Consider the following 23886-nt stretch of genomic DNA (forward strand, 5'->3'; position numbering starts at 1 on the left):
CGGAACAGCATAATATTGGTTTTCCAGTCAGTTCACTGTGCTGTACAGTGTTAAGAAAGTGCAAGAGCATAGCAGGAGCTCCACATGCACACACCGACATGCACACGCACATACAGAGCTGGTCCCCCCTCTGTTAACTAGTGGAACTACAATCCCTCCCTGAAGCAAGTCTGATAAATTAAAGCTCCTGAAACGCTCTGCAGGTAAGAGAGACGTCTTTTGTACTCCCCCCAGTTCTATGGGAACACTGTATCTCTAATGTTCTTGATAGAACCCGTATCAGAGGGGCACTGGCAATCAAGACAATGAAGTCAAGTTCAACAAACTGATATCAAACAAAAAGTCATTCATACTGGTTGTGAACTATGCTCTGATGTGTGTTTTCAGGCATTAGTTTGAAAGGACAATACTGCCCTAAAAAATGCAAAAGACCTTCACTTAATTTATTTCAAAATGAGTATTGGCAAGAACCCTTATTATTGTACAGGCAATGCAAAGGCAGAGTATTTTAACTTTCAAATAAAGGTCAGAGTTCAAGTTTGAGCTCAAGATTTTTATGGAGATAAATAACCTCATTAAAAGATAAAGAACCGTCACATTTCCAGTAGCCTGCGTGCAAGTCGTTTGGCTGGACAACAAAAAGACTTTAAAGTCGGTTTCTCAGTTCTGCACTCTTGTCTTTTGCCTTTGTAGGGCAGAATGGTGGTAAAATGAAATTATATTGTGTTCTACACTGTTTGTGAAAGATTTTGGACGTAGCCTCTTCAGTGTAAAAATGTACCCAACAGGTGCAGGAAGAAGCCGAGGCCTAAAGCAACACAAACGTCCACATCAGTTGATCACAGACAAACAGTGTGCGGTGGATTCAGGAAGAGAGCTGTGCACTTACAAACACATCAATCCATTTAAACAAAAACAAGCAGCATAAGATGAAGAACATTTTAAAAAGGGGATGTACTCAATGTGCTGAACAAACATGTCCATTCATCCTGCTCTCATCAGAGCAGGTAACTGTACTGTAAGAAGTCCCCTCTCCCTGACCTTACATAACTGTGAGTTCACATCCCAGGAGACTCTGGGGAAAAGGCTCCAGGGATCAGACTGCTCACAAGGCAGTTTCACCACAGATGAACAGACACGAAGGGCCATTGTGTGTGTGTGTACGGTATGTGTGTGTGTGTGTGTGTGTGTGTGTGTGTTTCTTCGGCCTACTTGGCCTATGACAAAAACGCTTAATACAACCTGACAGCTCCACTGGTAGAAGGACTGCTAACAAGCTACAGTAATGCACAGTGAGCTGGGACAAACCAAAAACACAAACACACACATGTACGCACGCACAGACGCACACACACACACACACACACACACACACACACACACACACACACACACACACACACACACACAAGCTTTAGCGCTCCCATTCTTTCTTTGGCTGTCCATTAGAATAAATCTTCCTGATATCACTGACTGCTTTCTTTTTCCTGTGGATTTATTTTTAAACAGTTTTTATCCCTTGAATCTTAATCACTTGAGCTGAAAGGTGTGACTCAAACAAATAAAAACAACATTGATGAGAGTCTTTTATCCATAGTATGTCATTGTTTTTAAAAATGCTAAATCTGGAATTTTTGTCCATCTATTTTTGCTGAATAAAGAAAAACAACAACACGCTAAGCCTTAGCGTGTTGTTGTTTTTCTAAGCGGCTAAGGCTTCAAAACAAGCCTGAATATGTACATTAAATATAATAGACAATTATTTAACTCTTCATAAGTTATTTTAACTCTGAGAAACTTTAACCTTTCAAGTCGCAGGTAAGTTCACTTTCAGAGCAGAGCTGGGAGGCATTACAGACACACAGACAATATTTAGGCATTTTAGCTTCTTCCATAAGGTTAGGGAAGTCATGCTCCTGCTATAATCAATTTACATTTATTGAAACAGGTGCATTTAAACAGTCCATCTCCCTTCTTTGTTTAGAGTCCTCTAACAAACTTGCAATGCAATGGTGAAAGATGTCCAGAATTTTTACAACTGAATGAAGACTGGACATGTAAACAATTATTAAGATAAATATGAACAGGGTGGAGTAACTCGGATCTTCTTTGTCTGTCTCTGAGAGATCTTTCGTCCCTGGGTTGCAGGGATCGATATGATATGTATTTTACCTTTGTAATCTTTTGAAACAGCATATTTGGTATTTCATAGCAGGAAAAAAGGACCTTTGTGAATTCTTGCATTTCATTTGTCAGGTAACTTTACAGAGGCAGCGATGAATCCAGAAAATAAGAGATATAACAACACAACGATTTACAACTTTAAACTCTTAAATTGTACCTATTAAAGAAACAATGAAGAATGTGTTAAAAGACCAATCAGCAAGATATCTACAGAATTAAATCATAAAGTGACCTTACTGCCAGACATGAAGGAAACATGCTGTGTTGAAGTACTGTCTTCTCTAACAACAAAGCAGCAGCCAGTACCATTTGTTTTGAACAGATATGAGAGCAAACCAACAGGTGTTGCAGCGATGGAAGTTGCGTGAGCATCAATGAGCATGGCAACGGAGGGGGACAGCTCCATCCAATGTTTTGAATTTGATCTGCAGTACCCATTTTAAACAGTAGGTGTCAAAACTTAATGTTGTTCTATATATTGTGAGATTGTTTGCCCCCTTATATCTCCCCCTTACTGTGGCGTTGCTCATTGTTGTGCAAACTCTCAATTTAATCCTGATGATCGTGAGGTCATGGATGCTGACTCAGCCATTAGTCTTCCACTCGTGTTTAAACTAGAAATGACCACCTTCAATTTCTCGATCACAACAAAAAGTCCAGTCTGTTTCAGTATGTTGTATTTATAACACAGAAGTTTAATTACAAGTGGATGCATATCTTTGGACATTTTCTTCACCTGTCTGAAAACCCGTTAAGTTTCTGAGCCTTTACTCTAAGCTTGAATTTAAGATAGAAAGAAAAATACTTCATCTTTAATGGCTGGTATTGAGCTGTGGCATGGGTCAGTACAGGCTGGAAAGTAGACAACAGAGCGACCTCTCTGTCAGTTCTTTTGTTAGACAGAGAGTCCTTAAAACATAGAACAAAAAGAAAAGACGTATGACTCACTTTCAGTCTGAAAAGGAAGTTATTATTCACATTAAATTTATTGATGTGTCATTTATTTTTCTCATTGTTTCCTTCTGTGTGTGTTTATTTCCTTTACATGAAGCGTTCTTACACACAGCTGTAGATATGTGAATGAAACCTCAAGATTGCATAAAACAGATAACAAAAAGACAGGAGATTGACAGCTGAAGCCCCCCAGCCCGTCTCGAGCCACCGCCCCCTACTGCATTCTTCAAAGAGCCATATGTGCCAAGCAGGCTGGGTTAATGCTGAGTGTAGGCGGAAGGAGAAATGAAAATAGGGCCGAGATCAAGTTATTTTGGGCTAAATGGAAGCAAGCAAACAAAAAGCCTTTGAGTCATGCTCTGAGGGAGGATACCAGAGCCACAGGCAGACAGGATACTCATTTCATGACGCTTCAATGGTAATGTCTTCTGTACCAGAGCATACAAATAAACACTACTACCACACACACACACACACACACACACACACACACAGGATGTACTTGTGTATCAACTTCAGTCACTTAATATTTACGTGCCTATGAAAGAAAGGTTGTGTTCTGAATGTTTTCTGTATTGTTTGTACTCAGAGGATTGTGACGTTCATACAGTTGATCGATTTAGCATGTTCTCTTTTAAAAGTTTCTGCATTTGTCACCATCTAAAAATGATGGCATTTCCTATGGACAGCCTTCACTTTGAACCTACAGATTCAAGGATGTCTTTAACTCTTACAGTTGAGATATGCTAGCTGTAGCTACACCTACGCACAGGCATGAAGGCTACCAAGCGTCCCCTGCATCTTTTCACCTATCAGCTTTGATCAGCCACCCATTGGCGACACGTCAGGGACACGTCAGGGACTAATTGGAGGAAAATTCGAGGACCTGTTGGGGATGTGGATTCTTTGTGAACACACTTGGGACACGTTGGGAGCATGGAAGGTAAATTGTAGGGACACATTGGTTACAATTTGGGGACATATAAGGGAGACTTATGAGACATATTGTAGAATCATTTGGTAGAGTTGTGAAAGTATACTCCAGCTCTTTTAATTGAAACAACCTTGAGTCCACTACTTTGTCAATCATTCAATAAACTTCTTCAATTGATCAGAAACCTTGGTCTGGCTTTTGTCTGTCAACAAACCATTTCACCAAACAACTAGATGAATAAGAATTATTTTAAAAGTCTTTTGAGTCTTCAACCCAATCTGAATTAACACAATGATCTGTGTTGGTTGGGCTTCTGGTGGCTGAATTGGCAGCCTCTATCCATGACAGAGTGAACACTACAGGGATCCTTTCTGATGACGACTCGACTGTTTCAATGCTGACCTGTCAGTAAAACATTCTCCATTGATTCTACTCATTCTTCTCATTAAGGGTCTAAATTGTCCCTCTTCTCATCCTGGCAGGTGGTGCAAACAAAGCTGAACTTTCATAACATGAATCCATTCACCTGTGGAGACATTAGAGACTTCACACTGAGACAGTTTAGACACGGTGTGATCGCAGTAGGACTTCTTCTCTGGTGGAAACAGCAGATCTGCCCCCCTGCTTGTTACTATAATGCTAACATCAGGTGTCGCTCAGCCGCCTGTTGTCTTTGGATCATCAGGTTCAGGTACAAGCTGAGCTGAACTGGAGGCAGAACTGCATTTCAGATTAGGACATCGATTTCTATGAAAGCTAAAGACAAAAAAGGTTCAGATGTATAATCTGTAATGATCTATGATAGTAGAGATAATTCTGAGATGCACCAGCAGCTTTTTAGAACACCATTAAGCCAGATAGATGAACGACAATCAATACTGAATAGATCTGTAATCTCAGTCTTGGAGTTTTATTTCAGGTCTAGTTGAAAAATACAAATGTCCTTACTAAAGAGGAGCTGCAAAAATCATGTTCTGAAGTCTTTCATAAACACTGAAATTGAATGGATGTGTATTTGCTGCAATTATAATCTCTAAATGTGTACATCATGAATGGGACCGAGGCAGCCCAGAGTCAAACATATGTCAAAAAGATAAAGGCTTTATTTTTTCCAAGATGAGCTGAATAAAAGATAAAATGATAGTCATAGACTTCACTCAAATAGCTGCTATTGTCAACCGTTCACTGCTCAGACAACAGCTGGGGAAAAGTCAATACTGAAATGGGACAAAAGCCTTTAAAACATTAGATAGAGCGCTATGCAATGTTTTGATTTTCTCCCTCATTCTGATCTCTACTTCTCTTGTCTCTGAAGCTAACCTTTAAGCTTTTAGTTATCTGAGTTTCCTATGTGGGCTATCTGTGCTCGCCTTAAAGACCAAGAGTTTTTATTTACCTGCAGTGCGTTAACATACAGTATGTCTTATGTCGTTAGCAGATATGGCAAAGATAATGCAAGCTGTTATTGACTGTTTGAAGACAAGAGACTGCATTTACAGAAAAAGAACACAGGGATTTCTTGGTTACTTACAATAAACTAGAAAAGCTACGGTCTTCTCTAAAGTCAAACTGGATTCATGTTTGTTCCCAGCTGATAACGTACGACAAAGCCTTACTGTTTGGTTTATTTTCATCTACGCTCCCTCCTCTCCAGAAACAGTCACTTCTGACTAAACATACCAACCAAGCGCAAGTATTGTTGACAAGATAGATACAACCCATTGATGTTTCACACTATAGATTTTTTTTAAATGTCAGGACAGTCTGTCCCAGAAATCTTCCTGAAGTGGCTTATTCACAGTGGGAAGTCTTCACTGTCGGAAGAGAGAGAGAGAGAGCGGGGGAATACAAACATATCAACCCCTCCTGCTCACATGGTGATTTCAGGGTTACCTGCTTGAGTTGCAGCATGGAACAAACAGGACCCCTGTGACAGAGGGAATAACATTAAAGCATCACGTCACATAAACATGTGTGTGTGTGTGTGTGCGCGCGCGTGCGCATTCCCAGAGATATTCCCTTTCCTGTTCACTTGTCTCTCTATCTCTTGCCCTCCTCGACTAACACGTTATTAAAAAAAAAGAAGAGAGAATGGATGTGTCACCATGGTAACCGCAGCATTGTGTGAAACAGACACAAGTGCACAGATATTTCCTGCATTCCTCATCATTTAGTACTCTCCTTTAAGTCATATACACACTGCGCGCTCACGCAGAATGTATTGTACTGTGGATGTTATAAATACATGCTCAGTCAGTACCATAGAAACGTCGCTCTATAAACAGCAGAGGCAGGAGGCTTTTCCTCACACAGCCCGTTTGAAAATGAGCCATGATTCTGATTCATGATACTTATGTACAACAGCTCTAAACACTGAGGATAAATACACTTCTTACTGGTTGACTCACATTCTCTCTATCTTAAGCTGTGTAACAAATCTATACCAAACACTTAAACTCTACTGTATGTAACCATTTCCTCGGGACAAAAACCATTAAGCCATTTTTTTTTTTTCAACACTGCACTCCTGAACGTTTGTAGATAATTTCAGGGCAGGATACCCCCCTGACATTTTCCTGAATCATTGGTCACGCTGACCCTTGCTGCCGGAGATTTCTCTATCGAATCCAAGATGACAGATGAAAGAGCAGTGTCTGACGCTATGATGACAGATCTCACCTTTATATTCATGCTACACGTAAATGGAGTATCATAGAGTGGAAATACTGGCGATTAGAAAAGATGATGATGTTTCATAACTTGCATGAATTCCCAACAGGTTCTCATCGGTCGCAGGATATAATTGCATCACCCGCTCCATCTCCCTCTAGGTGAATATTTCCTGCTGCTTTCAAACATTAGCTATACCCGACTTTAAACGAAATCTCATTAAGTGTTTCTTCTTTTATTTACTCTTCGTTTTATTTTACTTCCTTTGAACCTTTTTTACACTTTGTAGTTTCTCTAAGTCCTTGGTGTCCGTAGCCGTGGGATGGCCTCACAGCTCTGTTTTGCAATACTGAGGGTTACAGTTGTGGGAAAACGATGTTGTGCTGTTTTAAAATAGACTGTGAAAAATAAGCTGTTTAAGATGTATTTGTTTTGCTGATGATATTACAATAGCTAATTTCATTTATGACCAAACATTCTAGACATTTTTTTTTAATGCAGCTTTTTTGATGCTATTATTAACACAGCATATTGCTCGGTGTCAAGTGATTAAAAGTGGCTCAGAGAAGAGACCAGAGCCCTGTTTCAGAAAGGGGGATCAGTGAGGATTCTGAATATGTTCAGCCTGAAATGAGAACTTCAAACTTTCTGTTTCTCAAACCCGAGAAAGAGGACTAACTCAAGCCTGTTACAAAAACAGATGTCATTTTAGCTCTAAGTCTGTGAACTTAACCTAGTCAGGAGCAGGTTTTCTTCAGTGAACCCCGAGTTTATGTCTGTCTCCGCCCTCTTACAGACCCAGAATTGCTGTTTAATTTCCTAATTTTGTGTGTTAGGGAGAGATTCACTGTTTGTCTTAATAAGTTTTAATATGATCTGTGAGGCACTCACTTGTATTGCCGATAACTCTGTAGTATTTACAATGGGTACTGCAGATCAAGTTCAAAACATCAGATGGAGCTGTCCCCCTTGACAATGGATGCTCACGCAGGCTGCCATGTTGCAGACACTGTAGCTTCAGTGTTTAGCCAGCTCTGCATCGGTCTGTAAACCTTTCTGCGTTCTAACCTTTCTCCATTTTTCAAAAGCATCTCCAACATTGATCCGAGTTTGAGCATGTTTCTGCTTGTTGAGCTTATTCGAAACATTCTATCGATATCAATTCAATTTCCCACTTCCATCGCTGCAATACCTGTTGGTTTGACCTTAAAACTGGCCACCTTCTGTGGTCAAACCAAGTACAGACCATGAGGACCAGAATCCAATCCAGGTAGATGGAGGACAAACTGGCTGCTGCATTGTTGTCAGAGAGGACAGCACTCACACGTCTGATCAGAGAGTGTGGTCCTTTTATGATTTCATTCAGTAGATATCTTACAGATTGGTCCTTTAACATAATATTATAAATGAGAATGGGAAAAAAAAATCCTGCTTTTAAAAAAAGCACCGCTTTTATGTTCTTGTCCTACAAATCCCAAACCCTCTACAGCATTTCAATGCCTTAAGTAATCCACTGCGTACAATTTAGCACAGCATGAAATCTGATTTTCTATCTTCATTCATTGCAGTGTAAAAAAATAAACTGCTTGCAGGGACTGAGAACTGGCTCGAGCTGTGTAGGTTATTCACCACTCTCTGGATGACAGGATGGAAGCGTGTAAAGCTCTGCTGCAGGATGTTGAAGCCTCAGAAACAGGAAGAAAATGAGTAGAGTGGGTTCTTAGATGTGTAGACAGAAAAGCTCATTACTTGATACTTAATATATATATATATATATACACACACACACACACACACAAACACACACACACACACACACACACATATATATATATATATATATACATATATATATATGCTTCTCATTGCTTCTACTATCATTAGACCTCTGAGATTGTTTCTGATCTTCTTGATCAGTCACAAGTTTAAAATACTTTGCTTTCAGTCACGTGAACACTAAAGGGGGTCAACAGTGCTGCTATCTGGGCACTGAGGGTCGAAATGTCAGAAACTCTGCAAGACTGAAATAATGGCCATTCGACAGGTTACCATGATCCCCCCATGTTTCCACGGCAACGATAAACATTTGGTGTCTCTGTTTTTTGGAGGGGTAAGAAGCATGTTACTCTACATGTTAGCAAAGTAATCATTTTTAGATCAATATAACAAATGCCTAATAAATGTTTTGCTGCAAATGAGGGATTTCCTCAGTCAGACCCGTTCACTATACATTAGTCCTCATATGAGTGAAAGCAGAGTCCTGTCTCTCTTTGCTGCTGCTGAAGTCTGAAGCAGACATTTTGAGTCTGTAATGTTTATGATCTCAAGTTTAAAAAAGCCTCCTAATGGTGGGTACAAACTGTTATCTGTCTACGCCCAGACACTGTGTAACACTCACAACTAGTGCAGCCGGCCTGAGGGATGAACGAGATGACTCAGAGAGGGACAGTGGATTTTTTTTTAAAAACTGGACACCCCAACACAGGGAAGAGGATGGGACGTCAAAGAGGTATCTGACACACAAACAGCTCATCATAGTTGGTGATTCAGAGGGGCTGGACATGTTTATATAATGCTGATCTCAGTTTGTCACTGCTGACAGACTCCAGTCTGCAGCATATTTCATAACACCGCACAACTGTACAATGTAACTGTAATAGGCTTCATGACAAGAGAACATTTTAATACCACTCTGAAATGATTATTGAAGAGAGACAAAGAGAGAGGGTGATTATGTTCGGAAGTTTCACAGTTCTTTTACATGCATAGTGTACAAAGAAGTGAGATCTGACTGCAGGTAAGCTCTTCACAAACATCTAAATGCAGACATGAACATACTTCCACTCCTGACACTGTCTGGCCATATTGATTGTATTACTCTTACTCTGCATTCTTCACTTCTTTGTGTTGGATATTTATGTATCTAAATCATAATTTGCAAAGTTTCATTTGGTTTGCTTCCTCTTCCGGTTACCATCACAGGTCCATTTTCAACTCTGTGAAAAAGGGAGGGACAGTTTCCATTCAGCCGTGACGATCTCTTACACAGGGCTGATAAAAAAAACGACTTGTGATAAAAGTTTGGTCCGATTGCATCTTCAGTGTCAGCACTTCCCTCTACTGTACACTCATCCACCCTCCTGTGGGTTTCCTGTTTGACTCAGCGTGACTAAGATGTCTCTGCGTGAAAAACTCCGCAGAGAACCTCAGGACAGAACAAAACCACCTAACCTTCAACTGAGAAGGCTCTGCATGCACGGTGTCTGCCGTGCATGCGCAAGGCGTCTACCGACAGTGAGAGTCTGTAGAGAGAATACTTCACATCTGCTCTCTGATCTATGTCATTACGTCTCTCTAGAGGTTTTAACATGAAGTGTACAAGACTTATAGATGACAGTTTTTTGTATGATGAAGGCAAGCCAATTAAAATTGAGCCTGGCGAAGTGAATTCTTGTTATTAAATCTGTATTGAAAAATTAAAAAACTATATATTTATGTATGCATACATACACATATATATATATATATATATATATATATATATATATATATATTCCTATATAGATAGATAGAAAATAAGGAGTAATCATGACCAAACATTTCAGTAGTTAAAAGAAAATTATCTCCAGAGAGGAGAACACTATATGAAAGAACAGAAAACGCAGCTGTTTAATTACATGCACGGAGATCGTAGTGGTCGCGTGCAGACTCTACGCACAGTGTGGCAGTCATAGTATGGAAAAGTCACCGTGGAGAAGATCCTGTGGCGTTCTAACATCAGCCTTCTCTGACATGCTGCAGAAAAATACAAGGGGTCTGGCAGGAGAAACTCTGGGTGAAGTCAGAAGGAAAAAATGTGGCTGTTTGCACTCACATACACAGCCCCTCTGGGAAATATCCTGAGTTTTTCAGGAGTTTTCTGCTAGTGTGAAAGCCCTACATGAGTTATCAAAGTGCATAGAACATCTATTTATTGCCACAAAATAAGAAGAGAAGACAGAAAGCAAGACCAACCTTAATAAAACAGAATCTCTTTCTTTCTCTCCAAGCTTTTGAGACCAAATTTAACAAGCCAGTTTTTGCACATCTGTCCGCCTCAATATGAGAGGATTTTGACGAGATACTTCATAAAACAATAATTCTTCTGAATCATCATATATTTTTCAATGCAAAAGAAAAGGGCTTTTGTTTGTTTTCTTCTGGAATATTTCTGAATCGACCGACTTCAATTGCCGGAGAGAGAATACCAGATTTTAACTGTGCGACAAAGGGTCTTTGGTTTCTAGATAAACAACATGTTACATGCTCAATAAAATGATGTTTCACCTGTGTACAGATCCTCAGGTTTGACCTGGACAGAATGTTTTGAAACCATGGTTCTTCATACTTGATCTGGAGCGGATGGCGTGAACTTTACAGCACAGATTATTCATGTAAATAATTAGAACTCCCCGGTATCATATCAGGCCTTGTGGACATGGCTGATTAGAGTGATGAATGGGTCTGAGCTGGATGTCCTGCTACGTGTTACAGCACTTAACCCCTGGCAACAAATAAAAATGGTTCGATAAGCTGTTGATAAAAAAAACCCAGGTGGTCTGGTTTACCTGCTCATTCTCTTAACTGGGTTAGTTTTTGAGCATCACATGATGAGACCGCTTCAGTTCAGGAGCCTTCTTAGAGCGGGCATACACTGTACAAATGGAGGCCTTTAAAGACACAATATTTGAGTCGCACAGCTGAGCTGAACCTCATGTCGGTCCTGCGTCGTATGCTGTGCAATGATCACGGCCTGATCGACTGTTCCTGATTTCACGTTCAGTTGAATGAATTTCTGTGATTTCAGATAATTGGGTTGGCCAACCGCAAACGACTTTACAGCCATGAGCTGGTTCACCAAATCGAGTTAAATTTCAGCAGTGCACCATTGCAAGATGGCCAACATGGCAACACACCATCTCTTTTTTTTTATTTTTAAGTTTCAGCACACAGGATGCTAGCGATCAGCAGGACTGCCTCAATCGACTTTGTTAGCATTGTAGCAACTATGTTTCAGCTAGCCAGAAAAACTACAACTTTGACTTCTTTCTTCTCTGACTTCAATTCTTCCATCTGTGGGAGTTATGAAGGAAACCTCATCGATAATTGTTATAGTTCTGTCCTGATTTAAGATATCTAGCGTCATGCTTGACAGTGGAACCGGACAGTGTTAGCACATAACTTGTTGTTAGCGAGGTACTCCTTACTTTTGCTGTAAGGAGTACCTCGAGAAAGCGTTCAGAGCTTTTCACAGACAGCAAACAGGATTCGACTTTTGGGGATGCTCACCAGAAGCCGGCCGTTTTGCAGAGTGTCACGGTGCTGTAAATGTCACCAGCCTGCCTTGACTCACATGTTGAGTTTCGAGCTCTGAAGACGATGATTCTGTGGGATAACTTTCTCTTACTGATTGAATTCTTTGAGAGCTTCCTCTCATTAACACATTTCTGTCAAATCTATCTGCTGCAAACACTTAAATCCTTGACGCCAGTATTTGTGACTGAATCTGCTTCTGTACTCATGAAAGTCATCCAGCTGGAATACATTTCTTAAAGGGACAAAACAACGATTAAAATCCTGCAGAGAGAAAGAGATAGAGCGACTAAGCACTGCTGGAGGCTATCAACTATACTCCTTCTCTTCCTCTTTCTCCCATCATCCATTTAATACGACCCCCAATCGACTAGAGATGTACGTCAGAATCTGCGTGGAAAGGATTTTTTTTCTCTTTCTTTTCGCCCACTGACTGTTATGATTCAACCCAGCCTTTAGAACAAGGTTGAGAAGAGAAGAGCGTGGGCTTACCCTGCTTCTCCCGCTGTATGTGTGTGTGTCTGTGTGTCTCTCTTTCTCTCTCTCTCTCTCTCTCTCTCTCTCTATCTTAGTACCTGCTGCTCCTCTGCACAGAGCTGCAGAGCTGCTCTCTTATACTCAGAAATTAAATCCTGGGTTTGTGCATGCCTCTGAAGCCTAAAATATACAGACAGATAGAAAGGAACAGCTCAGTGGTGGGATGTGTGAAGGAGGTGGGGACCGAAACGACCAACTGACTGTGAGAGATGCGTGAATCATTCCTCTACCGCCTCTCTTTGCCTGTCATATTCCTCAAGAATGATATGAGACAGATGATGTACTTTAGATTGAAGGTTTAATGCTGATTTTTTTACATCATCTACGAGGAACTAGCATGTCCAGTTCTGCTGCTGACGGTTGGTGAATCCGTCTTTGCCCTACAAACCAAAGCTGATGACCACATTCACTGCAGCGTTCCATCATAGTCCAGATTTTTTTTGACATTTGAACTACATAAAATCCTTTGAAATACTTAGTCGAGCTAGAAATAACTTTCTGTTGTTACTCACTGTTTTGTTTTTTATTCAGTGAAGGTCATTGTGATTAAGTGGATAATGTGTGTTTTTGCAGGCTGCATGATGGTGCAGGGGTTAGTGTGTTGCCTCACATCCTGGTTCAAAACCGGGCTGGACAGGTTTCTTGTTAGGTTAAATGGTGACTCTCAGTAGGTGTGAAGGTAAGTGTGGCTGCTTGTCTGTCTCTGTATGTCAGCCCTGTGATTGGCTGGTTATCAGTGCAGGTTGAAACCCCGCCTCTCGTTGTCAACTATGACAAAGAAGAGATGAAACTTATTGACGGAAATGTGACAAAGCGAAAACTACAAGTGGCAATGATCACATTGATAAATAAGTGTTAAAGGTTCCATATTCTTCTTTTTCTGGTTTTATTTGCTCTTTAGTGTGTTTTCCAGGTGTCTTGTGCATGTTTAGAAACATCTATGTGCAAAAATTCAAAGTCTGAGTAAACACGGCTTCTCCTACCTCCTACTTTTAGCAGTAGCAATAGCCGCATGTAACGCTCGACATCACAAGACAAAGATGTCACTGATCCAAGCCCATTGGTTTGTTGTCGCAAGCACAAGCTACCCTCGGACTGACAGTAGCATTCCCAATATGGCAAAAGGGCCGGGACATATACGAGAACAAACCTGAACGACTGACCAATTACAAGAGAGCAAATCAGCCTAATCAGACTAATCAGATCAGACTTTACTAATTTATTTTTTATTTATTTACGGGATTCTGCGTGTTAGAAATACAGGCAGATGAGAGTTTGAACATTAGCGCTTGTGAACATACTTTAGTAGACACATAAATTACAGATGTGAACCCCCAAAAGGGCATAATATGGGACCTTTAAACCCCCTCAGCTGTTCTAAAATCATTGTAAACTACAGCGTACTTTATTAGATGTTTGCATGTGTGCTGAGTGCGACAGAGTATGTCTGCAGCCTGCAGCCTTTCTCTCATGCTCTCTCACCTGCAGATCAGGAAAGCGCTGCCCCCTGGAGCTTCATGAGCTTCTGATTATCAAAATAAAATCCTATTTCTTTGTTTTAGAACTAAAGGCTTACGGCAATCATATCGGACTATTGAATAATCGCCAGTAGAAGAAACTATACAGACTATGAGCAGATTTTAGTTCTGATTACGGTTTCTAAAAAGACGGATAGATCAGTTTTTAAGTGGATGGATGGGTGACGCTTCAGAAAAAGCACAGCTGAAAAACCTTACTCTTTGTTGTATTATCTTCAAAGACCCAGAGTTAATCCGTCATGAGCATATGCATAGTTACAGTGGTGAAAAAAAACGTCCTTTAAGAGGCAAAAAACCTTGAGCAGAAGCAGACTCACAATGAGCAAACTACAGCAGCAGAAGCAGCAACAATAAAAACAAAGAATGACCTTTGTTGGCCCATTTTCCTTTCACATGTCTGATATTTCTTTAAAAAGTGGCCTCAACTTTTTTTGCGGAGCAGAAAGTCAAATCTCCTCTTCATAATGATGATAGATTATGTCACACAGACAGACTGTTCTGTAATACTGAACATCAGATTTTGGACTTTTGTTCAGTGTGCACTCAGTTCACACTCATGTAAATGACAGAAACTAAAGCATGTTTTTACCCTGGATTTGAGTCAAAAGTTTGAAGCGTCAGAGTGGATTTAAACAGATCAAAGCTCCATGAAGGCTGCAACAATGAACTGAAGTGTAGTAAAATAGGATATTTGGATAGCGAATCCAGGAGAGTTCTCACTCACCTCTTTTAAATTTCCATCATTGTAGAGCTCCCGCTAACTGCAGGGGACAGACATCTCTCTAACACTGCTCTCACATTTACTCCAGCTGTGTAGAAAAGGACACACACACACACACACACACACACACATAAGAACAGTTAGTACTGGTCCAGTCAATTATTCAGGCACATTAGACTCCAGAAAAGTCTGATCATGTAAAGAAAATCATTCTAAGAGAAAAATCAGGAGAGTTCCTGCGGCAGCCTTTAGTTTGGGACTTTACACATTGACATCAACTAAAATGCACACTAAGGCTAAGCCCATATCAATTCCTTTGTCAGAGTCTCAGTTGACTGCCATTCTCATAGTCGGGCACAAAGATCATTCTTTTCCAGATACATGGGGGTGTTTAATGTCTGTTTCATAGATTTTCTCAAAATAATTCATGACTCATATCCTATCTTGTTATAAATATCACCTTATTCATACATTAATGCAGGTCTGAAAACAACTCATACTTTGAAGGAAGAAAGAAATAACTCCCGAAGTATTGATGGAAGCAGCAGGTTCATGTTTAGAGAATCGTCTACGAGCAATGTCAGTCATTGACCGGATGCAACAACAGGGGGAAGCATCCTCCTTTTAGCAAAGGCTCTCATTTGCTCTTATTGGCTGTAATGAGATATCGTCAACATGTCAGTGGAATGGTGGCATTTTTTTTAACAGATATGTGGATCGCTAACAGCCACGCTCAGCACTGCTGAGAGTTGGTGGTAACTGCGCCGCAGTATTTTTTAAAAGATGTCAAGTTATCGTGGCAACAATTCCCCTCCTGGATGATCTGAAATAAATGATTAGTTAATTATTATTAACACAATCAGGAGTGAATTCAGTCAGTGGCTCTACACTTTATGCACGTGTGGAGGCGGTCTGGAGCTGTTACGTCACAACTGCTGAGCAAGTGCTCTTTGCTGTTCCTTTGCTTGCTCCATGAATGAAGGAACTTTTTTTGAAACCAGGTACATTCAACTCATTTTCTCACATCACAGTGTTTGAGTTTCAGCTTTGGAATAAGAGGCAGAGTTCCCCCGACACTCGCAGCTCATCAGGCGAATGGAATGAGCTCTGTCAGCGTAAGAGTGCATTTTGCGCTGAGAATGCAGCTGGTAAAATGAGAGCAACAACTCTTTGGGTTTAATTGCATCTGAATATCGTTCGTGTGAATTTTACCTCGAGAGGAAGCAGAGAGAGGGAGCCAATGAAGCACAGCATGCTTTTAGCAGCCGCAATCCATTCTGTAATCAACATTGATGAATGCATTTAACTTTTTATTTAGTGTGTTGCTAAACTCTTTTTGAAAAGTGACACAATCCAAAGGGCTAAGTCACCATAACTAAGTCATATTTTTATGATCAGTCAACGAATAAAAGAAAGCTTCCTGTGTACAAATCATACATTGATGTGAAATGATCTAATTTGTCGAGTTGTTGCCTTTCCCGCTCCCACATCGGCATACGATGAATCCTGCTGTATTTAAAGACCTGCTTGCTGAAGATTTACTCCAGACAGCGAAGGAAAACACTCATTGAACCACCAAAATCAAAAGCAAACTCAAAATGTCTAAATTGTGCAAATACTTGGCAACATTTTCAACAACAACCTGTTGCCAACGTATTCATGCAAAGACAACGTGATGGAGATTGCACATGGCAGCTCTTGGTAATTATTTGTTTGAAGGTCTGAGGTTCATTTCAAGCTCGGGAACGTTTTGATACCGATCATTCATGTAAGACATTATGTCATATTATATCATATCCTTTTATATGTGAATATCAATATATTCATCCATCCATCCATTATCTATACTGCTTTTGCCTTTCAGGGTTACATGGAGCTTGAGCAGATCTAAGCTGTTATTGGGCGAGAGGCGGGGTACAATCTGGACAGATCGCCACTCAATCACAGGGCGCACATATAGACCAATTATGGTCATTAGAGAGTCACCAATTAACCTGGCGATAAAGTCTTTGGACTGTGGGAGGAAGCCAGAATACCCAGAGAAAACCCACACATGCACGGAGAGAACATGCTTACTCCATGAAAGGAACCTTCACGCTGTGATGCATCAGCCTGGAACGAGAGTCTATATGTAGAGCTGTGAGAGCTCTTTGGAAAAACACCTTATGTGTCTGAAGCTGCAGGTCACAAGAACAAATCAATAGTTCCTTGGAAGCTAAATTTCACAGCATCTTATTCACACATCATACAATTGCACCTAAGGTACACACAGCTTCTCATTGGATGATATTTTTTACTACAGTTGAAGGGTGCTTCGCATTTGTACGTCGTTTATTTCTTCACTCTTCCGGAAATAGAAAACATCCTTCACCATGATGAAGCATGTCTCATTTCCTTAAACGCACCTAAAGAAGGAGGCAAGGACAAAGGAGGCTCCTGGAGGAGCTCAGAGCCTCCATGGAAGTTTTTTGACCAAAGACGTGACATGATTGGTGTAGTGCCAAAATGTCACACATCTGCCTCATGAGAGGCTAGATGACACATTAGTGAAATGAATGAATTAAGAAATACCTTTAGTCTTTAATTTTTTATTTCTTTAGTATGAAAACAATCAAAGCTACATTTGATCTTTGAAAGCTGCTTTCCTCCACAATCAAAGACTTCCTTCATTTTCGTCAAGTACCATACTTTTGCATCCACACATGGACCAATTACGTAGAATATCATTGAATTATTGAGTGAATTTAACCTTCTCTACCACTGTGTGTGTGTGTGTGTGTGTGTGTGTGTGTGTGTGTGTGTGTGTGTGTGTGTGTGTGTGTGTGTGTGTGTTTTGCACTAATGAAGGATGTGCTCAGAGCTTTGAACTCTGTGAGATCTCCTCTCATGACGCTGACTTGTGAAGAACTTCATAAATAGTACGGCCTTTACTTAGAAGCATAAAGGTCATGAATCTTCTAATTTGTTTGGTGAAGACGTTCATCCAGAGCCGGTAGTTCAAAAGTAATCCAGCAGGATTAAAGCTATCAGATAGAAATCACTCTTGAAATCAGGATCAGGAGGTTTAAAAAAGGCCAATGTAGTCGTAATATAATCAGGTAATCTAGTCCTGATCAATCCTCCAGTTTGTGGTGTTTTCAGTAGGATTGTGAAACTTTTCATTTAAAACTCAACAAAAACTATTATATGACCTATAACTGTGAATTTCTCAAACAAAACAACATTTTTACAAGGTAGCTGATATTTTAAAGGAGCAATATGTAAGATATTAACTGAATGAAATGGCCTTGCTATATCATCAGACATTAAGGAAACATACTAAGTTGGAGTTCTGGCTTTTCTGACGACGATGCATGCAGCTTGTACGTCCTTCCTCCTACATTTCAAGTCGTCCCGAAGGGTCTGTATTTGTTATGAACAGAGAAGGTAGGCGGGTTCAAGGCACTTCCACAAGGCCATTTTACTCACTCGATTTGCCAGGAAAATGGCAAACCAACAGCTGTTGTAGAGACGATAGCAGGCAAGAGAACTGGTAAATAAACATGTTTACAGCCTGGTACAAAAAAACTAAATAGCTCTGATTCATTTCTTTTTTAAATGGCCTCGGTTTTTCTAATAAGATCCACAAGCAGAAACGTTCTCAAATAGGATCGATATTGGAGATGCTTTTGAAAAATGGAGAGAGATGAGAACACAGAAAGGTTTGCAGAATTGAAACTTAAGGATTATTTTGGCTCCAGAATGTACAATACTTTCCTATGTACCTGTTTTATGAAATAAATGTGCAAAAACTTTCAATTTACAATTTAAAGTATGAAGAAACTATGTTACATTGATATGTAAACACAAACACTCGCAGCCTCATAGTTGGTTATAACATAAGTCCTGTCTCTGACAGAGCATAAAGCCAATCACAATTTAGGATTTTTGGGGTGGCACCTGGGATGGGCCAATGAAATTTCAAGGGGGTCCATGCCACCCCTGGCCACCCTTCTGAACATGCCCCTAAATGATGGAAAGCTCGATAGGTGAAGAATAAATACTGGGTAGTAGCGGCTGTGGCTAAGTTGGTAGCCTCCAACTGTTAGGTCAGCTCCAGCAGCTACAAGTCCAATGTGTCCAAGACGCTTGATTTGCTCCTGCTGCTTTGTCTGCAGTGTGTGAATGGGATTGGTTCCTTCTGATGGTCTCACTACAGAGCAACCTCTGCCATCAGTGTGTGCATGTGGTGTGACCTGCTGTGTAAAAGCACTTTGAGTAGTCAGAAGACTAAAGCTCTATTCACCTAAAGTCCATTTACCATTTACCGACTCTGACCAGCTCTCTGCAGACAGGAGGTTTTTTCACTCTGCTTGCAGCGGTTAGGGCTGAAGTATGTGAATTAGACATAGAAGGGGAAATGTATCATTTAAATCTGCCCAAACAGCACCTACACAGAGACGCTGTTTGCACTGGGCTGCAGTTAGGAAAGCTTTTAACTCTCTGTGGATGTTTGTATATATATATATATATATATATACGGTATATATATACACACACACACACACACACACACAGTGATGGTGTTATATGCACAGGGTGAGCAGCAAGAGAGACACAATCTTTTTGTGAATCAGGTCTTGATTGTAAGGAGATTTTTTAGGATTTCGAATCATTGATGATGATGGCTTGAGAAAAGCTGAAAAAGAGGGACCAATGCACAGGAGGAGGAGGAGGAGGAGGAGGAGGAAGAACAAGAAAAAAACTGATGACAATTGTAAGCCAGCAGCAGCCGGCGTCCTGGGGAAGAGAGTTCTTGCACTATCAGGAGAGTCTTGTTGGTTATGATGACGTTAATGTGCAATAGTTGTATAAATGTTGTTGTCGTGTTTTTACTGTTTCAAGTGGCAGTGAAGGTCAAGTGCAACATTTCATGAAGCAATAGAAATATTTCATGGTACACAAAAACATTTTTTCATGAAAAACTGAAAAAAAAGAAAACACAAGACTCGACTTGCTTCAACTACACAGTGTCCTTGAACTACGGTGGCCCAGAACAGCAAAAAACATTTCACTAAACAAAAATGTAAACAGGAGATGAACATTGCTAAAGACTTGGGTATTGGCCAATCACATGGAGTTAGTGTAGTCCCACACTTTCTGTTTTTAAAATCAGGTTTTCAGAAAGTGAAAAGTGAAATGTTTGTGTTCAATTCTTTGTTTCTGTGTTTTCATTTTTTTAACTCTTAAAGCATTCTGTGATGGTTGAGAACACGTGTTGTACATAGGACTTGAGCTCATACAGTATAGCACTTTTCTAATCTTCTGGCTACTTAAATTGTTTTACACAGCAGGTCACATGACACATTCACACACTGAGAGCAGAGGCAGTTACGTAAATTAACATTAACATTAAATTATATATAAAGCAGCGTGAGCAAATTGGGGACACAGCACATTACAACACAACACTAATGGAGAGATGTGAGAGTGAGGGGGCTGCCCACAGACGTGTGCCCCGCTCAGGTGTACTGGCACCAGACCAATCTCCAAATTTGGTCCACATCAGGACTTGAACCAGCAACCCTCTGGCCCCAAACCCAAGCCCCTAAAGACTGAGCAAACATGCAGTGTTTGTAGAATGCCAATTACACTTTGGTTTGATCCCCGTCCCTGTTTATGTTTCATTTCATCATTCATGCAAATGTCGAATGTATCAAATATTCCATGAACGTCAAAACATCAGTTCAAAGAGGAGATTTATCTGCAGGCTGAGGATGAGGATGACATGTCACCAAAACAACCTCCAAATAAAAGCTGCGTTCAGTCATATTGGTCGTGTGTTTGTTGTCGTGTGCATCCTTCAGTCAGGATTTCATTAAAGCTTCATATTAGAAACACGACAGTGAGAAAAGTGTAGGATGTTTCATAACCTGCAGGGCACTTCAGTCCTTCAGAGGCCTTTATGTTTGCACAGTGATGCCTTCTTTAAAGTGACAGAGGGTTTTGTGTGTGTGAGTGTGTGTTTCAGGATAAGCCTGGGTGTGTGTTGACTTGTTTTGGCTGAGGGCAGGGATTAAAAATATTTAATGGATTATAATTTTAAACCCCTGAAATGATTGGCTCCCAAAAGTGCAGCAGCTTCCAAAACAAACAGGAAATATTCACTCTGACAGAACGATGTCTGCAGGTGTTGCACGAGGTGTTGACTGATTACTCTTTCTTTAGAAGCTGAAGTAGTTGTAACAATCCTTTATAACATGTTTTTCTTCTCTGAACTCACATGTAAAGGTCATATACTATGCAAAGTGTACTTTACTATGCTTTTCTAACACTAATACGTGTCCTTAGTCTGTCTACAAACCCCCCAATTGAGCTATGGCTAAGCCACGCCCAACATTCAGTGACAGGCCCGATGGCAGGTGTCACAGTAGGAGATGTTCATCGAGGCCATCGCTGATATTTGCAGACAGAAAGATCAGATATCACGAGGAGTCAACAACAGGATCTAAACTGCACATTGGCGGGATATTTCAATCCTTTATTTTTGTTGAGAAGGTCGATAAAAAGCTTCAGTTTCATGCTAAAGTTTACAGGTCCCAGTGTAAACATGATAGACCTCGTCTCAGTGCCATCACCATCTCAGACAACAAGATGGAGGATCAGCATTGTTCATCCACTGCAGGCTGAGAAGTCTAATTTACCTTCAATTAATTAAGATAACTTGAAGTGATCCGGCAAAATAGACTATGCTAAATGCTCCAAGCTTATTATTATAATTTGTATCTACACTTAGCTTAAAGCTCTGTATTAGCAGAGCTAGATTTTTCTTTTGCAAAAGCAGAGTTTTGTAATATACTAGGCTTTGCTATAGATCTGTTAATATACACAAGTTCCATGTCATTGATCTGACACATCATTGCGATTGACTCCTTAGGGAACCAGGTTGCTGCTGCCATATTATTGGCCTATTCCATGTGGACCTGCTGCGAGGGAGAGATCAGCTGTCTTGTAGCAGTCAGGCCCAGCAGTGGCATCGGCCAAGAGGCAAGAGGAGCACAAGCAGCCAACCTATCACGATATTGTTGCCAAAGCAAAGGCTTAACGGAAAAAGAAGCCGTTCATCTGCTCCTTCAACCCAAACAGGTAATATTGGGGAGAGCTCCTCTTTTTTAATCAACAGGAGGGACTTCAAAGTCTTACTTAAAGCAAAATAACCTTCACTCTTCATAGTCTACTGATTCTGCAGTTAAACAGTCCCTGTGTGTTTTACTTTCAGCATCCAAGTATGACTGCCACATTGTGAGGTGATCTTTTGCAATGCATTAACTAAAAGAACCTTGCTGTCTTTTTATAGGAAAGAGTCCGGTGTGAGAGCAGAAGTATATGATATCATAAAAAACGGGACTGGGACCCCAGTATAAGTTACCTGGTCAATCTGACTGAAGGAACTACCAATCGGATGTGAGCTACCAGGTAAATAATACACTGAGGGCCTGATTTACTAAACGTTTGTGTGTATTAAAACGTGTGCAAACTTGATATCACCAGCAAAAAATGTGCTATCTGATTTACTAACAGCGTGCAGTGAGGATTGCGTCTTTCATATGAGCAAAACAACACGTATTGTTCAAATAGTACGTTTGCCTTAATGAATATGCAAAACGAGGCGTTTCTGCCTCAGCGTGCAAAATACTGGGAGGAGAAAATGTAAAGAAGTTAAGTTAGTACACGCAGTGTGATTTACCAAGACGGGCAAAAATTGCGGTGGTTGTGACGGTGTCTGAATTTAACACCTTTGAAAAGAACGTGCTAATCCAAGAGCCCCAGTGTTACGCACTGCAGGCTGCAGTTAGGAGGAGACATAGGCACAATAAAAGACGTGTTAACATGTTTAAATAAAAATAAAAATAAAAAATTTAAAATAAATGGTATGCATTTATTTTGTATCTTGCTTCAATAATAGTTTAAAAGAAACGCCATGATTAAACTGTGACTGAACATTCACAGCGTCTGCATTCTAAAGAATTTCAACACTGACATAATGTCGTCCTATTTCCCTCTTCTCGCCAACATTACATTTTAAACTTGGCATTTCATTTTCTCGGGTTGTGTGTCTCTGGTGCTCTGGTCACTCTACAGCCCCCTCCCCTGCTGCTGCGCTGTGGGACGCTTGAATGGAGGCTCACCATGCTTGTACCCCCAACTTCAGTACCTGTTGCCATGGCATTTATGTCCGATCAGACACAGCGCTGACCAGCTTCTGGTGCGTAACGATGCCACGAGTGACTTAAACCAGTAGAACACACAAAAGCCTGACAGAGATACTACGGCCTCCACAAGGTTTGCACCTGACGTCATTCACGCTAATGTTCTTAATAAGTAAATCACCCGCAAAACGCCCACAAGCCAAACGTGCAAACTTTTGCAATGAGCAGTACTCTTTAATTGAGATCTTAGTAAACCAGGCCCTTACTGTCGGCACACTGCACAGTATCTGCAGGAAAGATAATTCAAACATTCATGCAAACGAAGAAGACAATGCTATAAGTCAACCAATTCATTTTTATTTACACTTGGAAACATCCAGTCATTTCTCATAAAGATGTGTCGTGGGCCCCCAGAGGTCAAAATGTGGAACATTTGCAGCTAATCACAGTAGATTATCGATCAGATAGATAGATAGATAGATAGATAGATAGATAGATAGATAGATAGATAGATAGATAGATAGATAGATAGATAGATAGATAGATAGATAGATAGATAGATAGATAGATACTTTATTGATCCCGAGGGAAATTCAAGTCAACACAATATATATAATAAATAAAATATATAAAAAATATGTATAAAGAAAATACAACTATTTCTGATGAGCCACCTTTTTGACATCATTTTAAATCCCCTGTTCAGCACATGAAGGAATACAGGATAACTATAATATGTGAGGCTGAACATTTCAGAGCAGGCTTACAACATTTTATTTACGTTGCCCAAACTGCTGTTGTGTATTC

At 40.3% G+C, this 23886-nt stretch overlaps 1 protein-coding gene across 3 annotated transcripts in view; it reads right to left on the reverse strand.

Moving 5' to 3' along the window:
- Window positions 1–15306, reverse strand: part of dlgap1a (discs, large homolog-associated protein 1a) — a 66344-nt gene extending 51038 nt beyond the window's left edge. Inside the window, exon 1 of one of the 3 annotated variants that reach the window (XM_079347789.1) lies at window positions 14894–15306. The gene's annotated coding sequence lies outside the window, so the exon portion shown is untranslated. The remainder of the gene's footprint in view (window positions 1–14893) is intronic. The other 2 variants (XM_079347790.1, XM_079347791.1) reach the window with 2 other exon arrangements.
- Window positions 15307–23886: the final 8580 nt, after the last annotated feature.

The sequence above is a fragment of the Symphodus melops genome (assembly GCF_947650265.1).
Source record: "Symphodus melops genome assembly, chromosome: 7".
Classification (NCBI taxonomy): Eukaryota; Metazoa; Chordata; class Actinopteri; order Labriformes; family Labridae; genus Symphodus; species Symphodus melops.